Source organism: Cebus imitator, unplaced genomic scaffold (genome assembly GCF_001604975.1).
Source record: "Cebus imitator isolate Cc_AM_T3 unplaced genomic scaffold, Cebus_imitator-1.0 Scaffold147, whole genome shotgun sequence".
Lineage (NCBI taxonomy): Eukaryota > Metazoa > Chordata > Mammalia > Primates > Cebidae > Cebus > Cebus imitator.
This window is the reverse complement of record NW_016107462.1, coordinates 366,166-380,379: the sequence shown is the minus strand read 5'-3', so window position 1 is coordinate 380,379 and position 14,214 is coordinate 366,166. Positions and strand designations below refer to the sequence as shown.

At 42.4% G+C, this 14,214-nt stretch overlaps 1 long non-coding RNA gene across 1 annotated transcript in view; it reads right to left on the bottom strand.

The window, feature by feature from the left end:
- The window catches only part of LOC119473302, a 14,309-nt gene extending 2,875 nt beyond the window's left edge, over window positions 1–11,434 (bottom strand). The window contains exons 1-2 of the long non-coding RNA XR_005202504.1: window positions 11,341–11,434; window positions 2,009–2,137 (exon numbers count right to left, since the gene is read on the bottom strand). This is a non-coding gene — a long non-coding RNA (uncharacterized LOC119473302). The remainder of the gene's footprint in view (window positions 1–2,008; window positions 2,138–11,340) is intronic.
- Window positions 11,435–14,214: the final 2,780 nt, after the last annotated feature.

Below are 14,214 nucleotides of genomic sequence, written 5' to 3'. Positions count from 1 at the left end.
AAAAAAAAAAAATTAGCCAGGCATGGTGGTGCACACCTGTAATCCCAGCTACTCAGCTAATTGGGAAGCTGAGGCAGGAGAATCGCTGGAACCCAGGAGGTGGAGGCTGCAGTGAACTGAGATCGCACCATTGCACTCCTAGGCAACAAGAGTGAAACTCCGTCTCAAAAAAATAAAATAAAATAAATGCTTCAGGAGTACATGAGAAACCAGACAGAGGGAAGATGACTTCCTGGGGTAAGAGCTGAGCTCAAAGTGAGGAGACTTCAAAAATGAAGTAATGGGGGAAAGGGAAATCCAAGGAGAGGGGACAGTAAGAACTAGAGCCAGAGGCAGGAAGGCCGGCACCCATAGAGAGCCTGAGGGGTGGTGGGAATTACATTTGTAAGTGTAGCAATTTTATTCCTCATATATTTTGAAGGCTTGCGAAGTAGCAGGCACTGTGCTAAGCCACTAGGAACAAGAATAAGGGAAGAACAAGGAGAGATCCCTGAACTCCAGGACAGTAGAGACTGGAAGGGGTGACAGATACACGAACAGGGCAGCACACAATCAACTCAGTAAGAGAAAGTCAGGGAAGGCTCCCAGCAAAGGTAAATGGAGAAATTAACTTTTTTTCTTTTATTATACATGCTTCATTTAATGTTTGATTGAAGAGATAAATATATGCTACAAAATTTAAAAGGCACAAAATGGGTTACAATGAAGATTCTCTCTCTCAAACTCTATCCCTCAGGGATTCTCAATACCCCCTCCCCAGAGATAACCAATGTCACTGATTTGTCCTGATTCTTCTGGACATGGCCTATGCAGATCCAAGCAGATGAGTATATTTTCACATTACTACTCAGATGATCTGAGCTGAACTTTAAGAATGAATTTTCCAGAGAAGGGAATATAGAGAATGAAAGGAAGAGAATAGCAACTGAATCAAAGAGAAAGATGTCACAAAGACGGGAAGTGGGGAGGGCAGGAGATGGCTCATTGTGTGGATTGGGGAACACATGACAAGCTGTCCTGTGTTGCTGAGAGATTAAGCATGAGGCAGAGGCCAGACACAGTGGCTCATGCCTATAATCTCAGCACTTTTGGAGGCCAAGGCAGGAGGGTCATTTGAGCCCAGGAATTCAAGACCAGCCTGGGCAACTTAACGAGACCATGTCTCTACAAAAAATTTAAAAATTAGCCAGATGTAGTGGCATATGACTGTGGACTCAGCAACTCAGGAGGCTGAGATGGGGTGGATTGCTTGAGCCCAGGAGTTTGAGGCTGCAGTGAGCCACGATCATGCCAGTTTACTCTAGCCTGAGCAACAGAGTGAGAATTTGTCTCAAAAGAAAAGTGTAAGTCAGAAAGGTAGGAGGGGCCAGATCATGGTAAGACTTGATGCTGTGGAACACAGATTTACTCTAGTTGGAAGCCAGAATCGAACAGAGACTTTTATAAGCACAAGAGTAACATGATAATTGATGTTTTAGGATGATCATTTTAACAGCTTACAGAGGACAAATATCAAAGTGAGCCTTGAATGCCAAATAAAAAAGTTGAACTTCTTTCATTCAGTCAATGGGAACCAATGAAGCTTTTTAAATAGGGGAAGGGCAGTATCAGAGGTGTGACTTAGACAAGTGAATCTATCAACATTATCAGCAGTGTGCTGTTCTTAATATCATGTCATGTTAGATGAAGAATGACTGAGATAAACCCAAACAAGTGACAATGCACCCATCAACCCTCAGCAGAAAAGTAAGTCTTTTGTCTGCTTTTTAATTTGAAGGGAGAAATCTATATTAGCTATCTATTGCTACATAACAACTTATTCCAAAACGTAGTGGTGTAAAACAGCACACATTTATTAGGTCAGTTTCCGTGGGTCAGGACTCTGGGCACAGCTTAGCTGGGTCCTCTGCTCCATGATCTCTCACAGGCTAGAATCAAGATGTCAGTCAAGACTGGGATTTCATCTGAAGGTTCTACTGGGGAAGGATCTGCTTCCACACTCGCTTACATGATGGTTGGCAGGATCCAGTTCACTGAGGCTCTCAGTTCCTTGCTGGCTGTTGGCCAGCAACCACCCTCAGCTCCTTGGCATGTAAATCCCTCCCGCATGGCAAGTTGTTTCATAAAAACGTACAAGCTGAAAGGCAATAGAGAGAGTCTGCTAGCAAGATGGAAGTTAAACACTTTTATAACCTAATTAGAGAAGTGATACCTTATCATCTTTACCTTTTCTGTTGGTTAGAAGCAAGTTGCTAGGTCCAGCCCCTACTCAAGGACAGGGCATACACAAATACAAGAAGATGGGATAGTTGGGGAGCAACTTAGAAGCTCCTGCAAGTATTCTGCAAACCAGGACAATGAGGGCTGCTCCTGCAAGTATTTTGCAAACCAGGACATGGCTGGGAGGAATAAAGGCTGTATTGTTCTCAGCGTGACCCAGCCAGGAAATCACCTTGCTCTCCCCTGGCCTGCTGGCTACCACCCTCATTACCATCACTGCCTTACGGCTGTCATTTTTGTCCACTTCTCCTAATGACAAAATGCCTCCCTCTTGAAGTCACAGCATCTGGGAATATTTATATGCAAGCTGTGTTGGGCCGAATCTCCCTGCTGGAGTCAGATTGTTCAGAAAAGCTTCCTCCCCGCTGCTGTTGCTGCAATTTCTAACATGCACTGACTGAGGAAACATCTTTAAAAGTGAAGATAAATTCTTAACTGGCCCCTTACTTTTTTAAACAGCATGAACTAGTTGATTTGGTGAATGATTTGTCTCCATTCCTAGCAGTGATTTCCAAACCGTAGCATTGCCTTATGGCAAACAACTCACAGAAAGCCTGGAGGAACTCAGCACTCAGATCCCAGGCTATGTAAATGGTGATTCCAAACAACTCAGGGCAGACAGACATGATGGCAGCTGCCACTGAGTATCTATACGGTGTGCCAGGGACTGGGTTAAGAGCCTGATCTTCATTATCTTGTTTTAGTTCACCAACTGAACAGAGTTCATGCTACTATCCCCATATGACAGAGGAGGAACCTGAGACCCAGAAAGATTAGATACCATGCATGGATACCCCCAGCTAGTAAGTGGCAGTACCAGGATTCAAACATAGTCAGTCTGATTCAAAAGTCTTGCACTGTTAAATTGGGGACCAGCAATAATTTATCTTTATGAATAGTCGTGTTTTATCCTGAATTATAAGGAGGCCTCATCAGCTAAACATAATTTGGGGAGAGGTGAGAGAAAAGTATCACCTAAAAGAAATTCACTTAAAATGAAAATTTCAGTGTCAGTGTAAAAGTGGAGGGAAATTTTTTTATTAGAACTGTATCTGTTAAGAGTAAAAGAGGAAAAGCTTATTTTAAAACAGAATCTTAGGTGAACTGTCAGCAAAGTTTTTCTGGAAGGGCCAGATAACAAATATTTTTCTTTTTGTGGGCTATGAGGTCTCTGCTACAACTACTCAAATCTTTCATTGTGGTATATAAGCCGCCACAGACAATAAGTAAATGAATGGACATAGCTGTGTTGCAATAAAGTTTTATTTACAAAATCAGATGGTGGGCCAGATTTGACCCTCAAGCTGTAATTTGTTAACTGCTTATTTAGATGATAATATTACTGTATACCAATTCTTAGAAAAAGCAAGCATCGTGTAGATTTAACATAATATTTCTGACAAAATATATAACATTTCATATGTTTATAATCATAGCATAAAACGGCATAATCCTTTTCTGTTGACTCCTGTAGTTTTATCAAAAGAGAACAAGTTGTGAAAAACTATTTGAGGGCCTTATTGCTTTTCTCAACATCTCTGTCAATCCTTTGATAGTCAAATAATTATCTCTTGAAACTGTCATAACATCATCCTTCTGGATTTTCTTTTTCAGTTGTAAGCTACTCTCCTGCTAGATCCCTGTTTCTACATAACTCTATAATTTTCTAGCATATTTTCATCGACTTTAGGAAATCCTGTGTAAGATTCACTGTTCACTTTCAAGAAGCTTTTTATTGTGTTTGCCTGTTCGCTAGGTGGACATCCAATGGGCAACAAGGGAGGAAAGCAACTAAAACTGTACATAATGAGCAAAAAGCTGAGCCAGGAAGAATTTGAGTAGGAACTAATTTTGTGATGGTCATGTCATTGGTGAATATTTCCTGTCTTACCACAATTTCAGCTTTCCTCCACAACTGGGCACCTGTAGAAGATCTTTCCTGTATAATTTATCCATGCATTTTATGCAAACATTATTCTCTTGCATTCAATTTTTCTGTTATATCTATCATTTATTGAGCATCTACTCTGTAAAAAAACAAAAAAGTCATTTTACTAATGTAAACATCCGTCTTTCCAAATTCTTACTGTCCACAGTGAGTAACCAAATAAGTTGAGATCAATTTTCCAATATAATTCTCATGATCTAAACTCATGAGCTGAATAGCTTCCGAAAGCACTATATTCCTTACTGTACAAACTTACTGTTTTAAGTCTCGAGATCCTATGTATCTTTGGCAAGGAAGTGGTATTTGTTTGTTTTTCCTGTCTCTTCCAGCAACTGAAAAGAGTCTTTTACTATCATCATCTTACAGATGAAGATTCTTTTTTTTTTTTATTTTTATTTTTTTTACTTTCTTTTTTTTTTCCCATTTATTTATTTTATTGCATTTTAGGTTTTGGGGTACATGTGAAGAACATGCAAAATTGTTGCATAGGAACACACGTGGCAGTGTGATTTGCTGCCTTCCTCCCCTTCACCTACATCTGGCATTTCTCCCCCTGCTATCCCTCCCCAGCTTCCCACCCCCCACCGTCCCTCCCCTATTTCCCCCCAACTGACCCCAGTGTGTAGTGCTCCCCTCCCTGTGTCCATGTGCTCTCAACGTTCAACACCCGCCTATGAGTGAGAACATGCGGTGTTTGATCTTCTGCTCCTCTGTCAGTTTGCTGAGAATGATGGTTTCCAGGTTCATCCATGTCCCCACAAAGGACCCAAACTCATCGTTTTTGATGGCTGCATAATATTCCATGGTGTATATGTGCCACATTTTCCCTATCCAGTCTATTGTCAATGGGCATTTGGGTTGGTTCCAGGTCCTTGCTATTTATTGTAAACAGTGCTGCAATGAACATTCGTGTACACGTGTCCTTATAGTAGAACGATTTGTAATCCTTTGGATATATACCCAGTAATGGGATTGCTGGGTCAAATGGAATTTCTATTTCTATGTCCTTGAGGAATCGCCACACTGTCTTCCACAATGGTTGAACTAATTTACACTCCCACCAACAGTGCAAAAGTGTTCCTGTTTCTCCACATCCTCTCCAGCATCTGCTGTCTCCAGATTTTTTAATGTTTGCCATTCTTACCGGCGTGAGATGGTATCTCAATGTAGTTTTGATTTGCATTTCTCTTATGACCAGTGAAGATTCTGATACCCGAAGTAAGCAAGTAACTTGCCCAAGGTCTCCTGGGCAGTCACTGGTAAAGTGAGAGTCAAAGCCAAGTCATGCTGGCTCCAAAGCCCATGATCTTTCTTCCACATACCTTTTATTTATTTATTTTTATTTTTTATTTTTTGAGAGAGTCTCGCTCTGTCACCCAGACTGGAGTACAGTGGCACAATCTCAGCTCACTACAACCTCCACCCCCAGGTTCAAGCGATTCTTGTCCCTCAGCCTCCCGAGTAGCTGAGATTATAAGTGCGCACCACCGCACCCAGCTAACTTTTGTATTTTTGGTAGAGACAGGGTTTCACCATGTTGGCCAGGCTGGTCTCAAACTCCTGGCTTCAAGTGATCCACCCACCTCACCCTCCCAAAGTGCTGGGATTACCGGCGTGAACCACCGTGCATGGCCACATGCCTTTTCAACATGGAATTCACATAGATGAAAAGCCCAGCATAGTCTTCTATCACAAAGTCAAAATTACAGATTCCTATGTGATTTAAGTCATATTTAAATTAATAAAGCTAATTTTACATCATAAGCAGTGATGTTGACATTTTAAAACATTATACAATGCAGATTTCAGTGCTGAAGGAAATGGAATTTGAGCATAACTTCTCTGTTTATTATTATAGTCATTCTCAAACTGTGGTCCCAGAAGAGCAGCATCAGTATTACCAATAAACGTGTTAGAAATGCAGCTCTAGAGCCCCAGCCCAGATAAGCTGAATCAGAGACTCTGGGAATAAGGCCCATCGATTTGTATTTTAGCAAGTCCTCCATGTGATTCTGCTGCGTGTCCAAACTTGAGAACCACTGAATTACAGAATGAACAACCCATAGTCTTTGGTGATTCTTGCAATAAGAACCAGAATTTATAGGTGTCAGAAGTCCGGATGACTTGTTGACGGTTGGAAAGCTCTGATCAATGCTCTTATTTCCTTTCTAGTCACTTCTTCATTCATCTAACAAATAGATTCTCAGCCCCAACTCTGGGTCAGGCATGATGTCAGGCACCAGGAACGAGGTAGAGAAGAAAGAGAGGGCCCTAATCTCAGGTTTACAGTCTAATGTGGGTGACAGACCAGAACACGGTCAATTCCAGGACAGCATCATCTGTGCCTTGCAAGATAAACACAGGGTGCTAGGGGCAAGAGGTTGTACCTAATCCAGCCCTGCACATCAGGGAAGATTTCCAGATTAAACAGTTCAAGAGGGTTGGAGTCCGGAACGTTCTGAGAAGGCCTAGTGTCATGGGAGGTTGTTTTGTCTCTCCCACACATGCACAGCCTGCTTGAAGCAGCTTCAGATGGAAGAAGGGCGTGGGGGTTTGGGGGGGGCAGTGCGGAAAATTCAACCTGTTGCTTCCAACTTGTTGGAACACTTATCTCCGACACGCATTAAAAACATATGGAAGGTCAAAGCTCCATGTGTTCGCTTGGTAGGGGAGCAGAAAATTGGATACGCAAATATGCACACCTCCCTGATCCCAACTGCTGGACTCTTATTGCCAATTTACGTAATTTCCTGTGCTTACTTCAAAATAGTGAAGGGGGCAGGAGACATTGTGAACACCATAATCAGGCAGCTTAGGCTAGCAGCTGCTAGCACATTCACTGCCTTCTTCCTTGATTTAAAAAAAAAAAAAAAAATCCAATAGAACCCGAGGGGAAATGCACCATTTGAGAAAGGAATGAATAGTTTCTTCTTAAGAGAAATCAGTTTAGATCCAAAAGCCATCCACAAAACAAGCTCCCACTTATTCACTCCTTCATCTGGCAAAAGTGCTTTAAGTGCCTACTCTGTGCTGGCACTGAGCTAGGTGCTGGAGAAAGGACAAGTGCAGGAAGGGCCCTGACTGCAAGGAGATTAAAAGACAGAAACTGAACACTAGTTTTTAAATTTATTTTTATTATTTTAGGCAGGTCTCGCTCTGTCACCCATACTGCAGTGTGCGATCAGACCTTACTGCAGCCTCGATCCCCTGGACTCAAGCAATCTTCCCACCTCACCCTCCTGAGTAGCTAGGACTACAGACATGCACTGCCACACTATTTTTTTTTTTTTTTAATTTCTTCTAGAGACAGGGTCTCACTATGTTGCTCAGGCTATCTTCAAGCAATCCTCCCACCCTGGCCTTCCAAAGTGCTGGGATTATAGGCTTGAGGCACCATGCCTGGCCTGAACACTACTTTAAATGTGATACATGTTTAAAAGAAAAATGTTATTAGATAGTTCTACCACAAAGACACATGCTGATACATGTTTAAAAAAGTTATTAATTAGTTCTACCTTAAAGACACACCTTTAGTTCTACCTTAAGACAAACATTAGTTCTACCTGAAAAACGTGTATGTTTACTGCAGCAGTATTCACAGTAACAAAGTCACAGAATCAACCTAAAAGCCCATCAGCATCAGACTGGCTAGGCCAGGCGTGGTAGCTTACACCTGTAATCTCAACATTTTGGGAGGCTGAGGCAGGTGGATCACTTGAAGTGAGGAGTTTGAGACCAGCCTGGCCAACATGGTGAAACCCCCCGTCTCTACTAAAAATACAAAAATTAGTTGGGCGTGGTGGTGGGTGCCTGTAATCCCAGCCACTCAGGAGGCTGAGGCAGGAAAATCACTTGAACACAGGGAGCAGAAGTCTCAGTGAGCAGAGATCATGCACTGCCTCCAGCCTGAGTGATAGAAGAAGACTCTATCTCAAAAAAAAAAAAAAAAAAGAGAAGTAGACTGGATAAAGAAAATGTATATATGCCATGGAATACTATGCAGCCATAAAAAAAGAATAAGATCATCTCCTTTGCAACAACATGAATAGAGCTGGAGACCATTATCATAAACAAACCAACACAGGAAAAGAAAACCAAATACAGCTAGTGCTCGACTTACGACCACAATTGGTTCTGACAGACCGGTCGTAACACGATTTGGTCATAAGTTGAGTAGGCTATATGCACACGGAGATGGTAGTGCTGCCAGAAGCTGGTCCGCACTGTCCTACGCCCAGCTGGGCAACGTTTGTGCTGCCAGACGCAGAGCAGTCGTGGCTAGCGATTGTGGTAGTAAAGTCAAATGGTCGTAAGTTGCATAGGTCGTAAGTCGATCAATACCCTGTACCACATGTTCCCACTTATACATGGGAGTCAAACAGTGAGAATGCACGGATAGATACAAAGAGGGGAACAACAGACACCCAGACCTGCTTGAGGAAGGGGAGTGGGGGGAGGGAGAAGATTTAAAAAAAAAAATGCCTATTGGGTACTACGCTTTTTACCTGGATGGCTAAATAATCTGTATACCAAATCCCCATGACACACAGTTTACCTATATGACAGTCCTGTACAGGTACCCTTAGACCTAAAATAACAGTAAAAAAAGAATGTTCTATACAGGGCCGATGTTCAATAAGTACATACCAGTACAAATAAAGATTGTTAGCACGTTGAAATATTTTTGTACTGGTTTATGAATTATATATGTTTTTTACTAATATCAACCAGAGATGGTCACAGCAGAGAAAGCAGGGCCTAGAACAGGACCTGGAGGGGCATTGCAGCACCCACCCAAAACTATAGAGATGGAAAAAAAAGTATGTTTTCAGGGGTTAGAGACAGGGTGGCAGGTGGAGAGGAGATGGTTGAGTCTTACCATGAAAAAGTAGCACAGGCCGGGTGTGGTGGGAGGCCGAGGCAGGTGGATCACCTGAGGTCAGGAGTTCAAGACCAGCCTGACCAACAAGGTGAAACCCCATCTCTACTAAAAATACCAAAATTAGCTGGGTATGGTAGTGGGCACCTGTAATTCCAGCTACTCAGGAGGCTGAGGCAGGAGAGTCTCTTGAACTCGGGAAACAGAGGTTGCAGTGAGCTGAGATCACGCCATTGCACTCTAGCCTGGGTGACAGAAAAAGACTCCATCTCAAAAAAAAAAAAAAAAGAAGATCTTTGTGGTGACAGAGCAGTCCTGTGTCTTGGTTGTGGTGCTGGATACACAAATCTACATATATGATATAATTGCATAGAAGTACATGCACACGCACAATGTATAAGTGTAAAAGTGCATTTGTAAAACTGCTGAAATCCAAATAAGGTCTGGGGATTATACCAACACTGCTGTCCTGATTTCATACTACACTGCAGTTATGTAAATGTTTCCATTGGAGGAAACCAGGTGATGAGCACACAGGGCCTCTGTTTTAAGTTTGCAACTTACTGTGAATCAGTAATTACTTTTTTAAATAAATAGTTTTTAAAGTAGTTTTAAATAGTTTTAAAACATGAAAATTTTAAAATAGTTTTTAAAAAATAATTTGGAAATTATGGCAATGATCTGATGAACTTAAGCTGCAATATATTACTCAGTAAGCAGATTTGTTCAACATAAAGTTTCATTTATTTAGAGAATTAAAGGGTGCTATAGACTGATTTGTGTCCTCCCAAACTCCATACATTGAAGCCCTAGTTCCCAATATGACAGTATTTGCAGATAGGGCCTTTGGAGGTAATTGGGTTCAGATGAGGTCATGAGGGTGGGGCCCTTGTGATGAAATTAGTGCCCTTACAAGAAGAGACACCAAAGATATTCTCTCTTCTTTCTCTCTCTTTCTCTTTGTCATGTGAGGACATATCAAGAGAGCCCTCACCAGAATCCAACTATGCTGGTGCCTGATCTCAGACTCCCGTCTTTAGAACTATGAGAGAAAAAATGTCTGTTGCTTAAGCCATGCAGCCTATATGGCAGCCCAAGCTGACCAAGCCGAAGCTGACCAAGGCAAAGGGAGATCATTGTTCATTCATTCATCCATTTGCTCATTCATTTCTTTGTTCATATTACCCAGCAGTGACTGCATCTTTGGACTATCACCTCTGGCCCTTAGGACCATAAAATACACAGGGTTTATGGTCCAGGGCTTGTTTCCTTATGGCCACTCCCTATTGCTGGAGAAGGAGAAAAGTGACCTGGATCCTTTCAAGACCAGTTTATTCAAAAAGGAAATAATAAAAAAAAATACTCAATATGCAAAAGTCTTGTGAAGAAAATCCACAGAACATGTCAAAGGCTGAGGGAGTCTACCCTTGGAAAGGTGTCCCCCAGGAAGCAAAAGGAAGTCTCAGCCCTCCTCAAAAGGTGTAAGCCAGGAAGCAGAAGGAAACCCCAAATGAGGGCTAACTGGGGATTTAAAGAGGATGCTCCCTTTTAGGCATTTGGATCCTGAAGAAATGATAAGAGCAGATGAGTCGTAAAGACTTAGGGAAGAGATAGGAAGAATACGAACAAGTTGGTGAAGATGCAGCAGAGGCAAAGACATTCTCACAGCCGGCCATAGCCTATGTGCCTTAGGCCTTCCGTTCATTTTTGTCTGATATTAAAATCTGGTCCCTGCTTGCTTTCTGTTAGCAATAAATAAATAAATAAATAAACAAAACACAACACAGGAGGCTTCTCTAGATAAAGCGCAGACTCTAGGAGAGACCCACAGACAGTAGCCAGGAGAGATGGGTAAAGGGGACTGAGCCAGGCAGAGAGAACAGAATGTGTGAAGGCCCTGAAGTGGGGCAGGGCACAGAGACAAAAGGAATCCAGCATCAAAGGCACGGAGAGAGCAGAGGGAAGTGGGAGATGAGAAGAAGCTGAGGAGGTAGCCAAGGGCCAGGTCTCCAGGGGCCTTTTGGATCAGTGACTACACATGTTGATTCTGCTGGGACAGCCTCTGTTGCCCTGGCATGATTTTCTCTGCACCCATTTTCACTTTCAAAAATGTCCTTTGACTATATTTCAATAAAGTGGCTTTTTAAAAATATTTTTTAAAGTCCTTTGGTTGATCATTTTAAGAGTCACCCCACATTTGAGCCATGGGGAGGACCTTTGGGCCATAGGTTACCTTGGGATGATGGGCAGCATTGCAGGATTTTCAGCAAGAGTGTGAGGTTCTCATTTTTACTTTAGAAAGATCTTTCTGCCTCCAGGGTTAGAACTACTGCTGAAAGGGAAAATAAGCTGACCAGGAGATATTTGCTTATTCCCCACAGGGAGAGGAAAAAAGGGGGGCTGGGGTGGGTAAGGGATGGAGAGAGGCTGCCAGGCCTTCACCACCTAAGGAAATCTTTGGGCCATACTCTACCTCAACCCCAAGCCCTCTGGCAGCCCCCCACCTTCCCACATCCCAACCCCACCTACCCCAACTCCCACCCTGCCACCTCCCATGTCCACTCTAGACAAAAATCAGCCTAACAAAGGACAACCCTGGAAGGGAGTGAATAGAAAACGCGGTTTCTGTCCTTTATTGCTTCTGCTGACTTGCTCATATTCAGAGCTGAGGCTAAAGAGCCTGTGGATCTCCAATCTGGACACCCCTCTGCCCATCTTTATGCCTGTATTTCCCTGCATAACAGCTAGAATCTAGTGTTATCTTTGCAGTGAATGTCCCAATGCTTGAAATATCATTATGAGCAGGGATTTCCTGCAAGGTTAGAAAATCAGACTTTCTCACAATTTCCCTCCTGTGCGTTCTAACCAACTCAGTTAAGTGACCCAAGCTTCCACTTCAAAGAGTGCTCTGCTGTCTTTGTTACAGAACTCCCTACAAATCAGTGAAATATCTCCAAGAAATTCTGCTTTCTCTTCTTTATCTTTTTATCTTCATCCTAGCCCCGCCATCCATTGAACTTTGCCAGCTACACAAGTTGTTATGGATTGGTGATTTTTTAACATCACCCAAGACCTTCCTCTGTGAGCTTGGCTACAACTCCATCCTCAAGAATTTGTTATATGCAATAATCATTATTACACAAAGCACCGTCAAAGAAGGAAACATGACTAATTTTCCATCTTTAATCCAACTTTGAAACTCAGTCCTTTTTTTAGTGTAAAACCAAGGTAGTTTCCTGTCCCTTTAAGTCAGGCCTTGCCGAGAGTGGATCTGAGTTTGTACTGGCATGATCTTGAAAAAAGAATTATTTTCTGACCTTGCTAGGGAAAGAAAGCTCTCTGGTTATTCGTTGGAGAAGGCAATTTTGATGTAAACTGACATCTCTCAGATGCCCATCTTGGGAATATTCTATGTGAAACCCAAAATTTCTGGCAGCTGAAACCCCAGCCCAACTGCCAGACCCTGGGCAGAGATAAAAGAAAGTGGATGAGTGGCAGGCAGATGGGGTTTCAACAAGAGGCCTTTTCTCTGGGCCCAATGAGATGAGCTGGGGAAGGGGTCAGGGAGGATGAGGGGGGAAGAGCAGTGTCTCACAGTGAGGCAATCAACAAAAAAGGCAGTTTTTCGGCTTTTCATTGAGAGGGCCTGTTTCCCCTGTTTTCCAGCCCGTTTTGAGCACCATTCATTGAGAGGAGCCTTTCTTCTGAAGTCTTTTATCCCAGGACGCTGAAAGCGTTCCCGTGTCCTCTCTGCGAAGAGGATTCTCCCACACTCCAGCCCAGACCCCGGCAGACTGGCCCCCATCAGTTCCAGGCCTGCTGAGCGCAGTGGCTTCCTCTTCCATGTCAGAAGCAGTTTTTGTCCTTTCTTTTGCTTACATTCTTAAAACCAGGAATTTAAAAATTAGAAAAGGTAATTTCAAAATGCAGGAGCAAATAAAGGGCTTTTCTTCTTTTCTTTATTGTTTTGCTCTTTGGGAGAGAATATACAGGGGTTAAAATCGGGAAAATGTGTTGGTATTTTTGTTTGTTTTGGGTTTTGTTTTGCTTTGTTTTTTGAGACAGAACCTGGCTGTTGTCCAGGCTGGAGTGCAGTAGCACGATCTCAGCTCACTGCAACCTCACCTCCTGGGTTCAAGCGATTCTCGTGCCTCAGCCTCCCTAGTAGCTGGGATTGCAGGTGTGCACCACCAACCCCGGCTAATTTATTATTACTGTATATATATAATTTTTGTGTATTTAGTAGAGAAACAGGTTTTCACCATGTTGGCCAGGCTGGTCTCAAAATCCTGGTTTCAAGTGACCCGCTGGCCTCAGCCCCACAAAGTGCTGGGATTACAGTCGGGAGCCACCATGCCTGGCCTGGAAAAATGTGTTTTAATTCACTTTGATTTGTTTTCTTATATATTCCATGTAATTGGAGAATTCCATTTATCTTTTCTTTAATAATTAGAATCAAAAGGAAAGTCATCAAACACTTTCCTTCATCATCAGGTTTTCAGAACTTCTGATGCTTGAAACATGGATGTATTTAAATCTGGACCTGACAAACAAGTCAGGGTGTGTAATGGTAACACACAGGAGAGCTCTCTCCTTCTCCGGGGCCGGCTGCCAGGATGGAAACCCCAGCTCCCCTGCCTCCTGGCTGTGACCTTGGGCAAGGTGTTTTATCTCCCTACACGTCAGTTTTCTCCATCAAGAAATTGGGATAATAATAGTATACATTGTTATGAGGATTAATTGGGGTATGGACTAGGACATACTCAAGAAATATTAACTTTTATGTTTACTACATAACTATTTACTGTATATTAATACACTCATGTGTCGCTTAACAACAGAACAGGAATATGTTTTGGTAAAAGCAGTTTTGCTATTGTGAGAACATCCTAGGATGTACTTAGGTGCAAACCTGGATGATATAGCCTACTATACACCTATGGCGTACCCTACTGCCCCTAGCTACAAACCTGTAGATGTTGCTACTGTCTTGAATACTATAAGCAACTGTAACACGATGGTAAGCATTGTGTATCTGAATATGTCTAACTACAGAAATGGTACACAAAAATTATGGTACTATAATCTTTTTCTTTTTTTTTTTTTT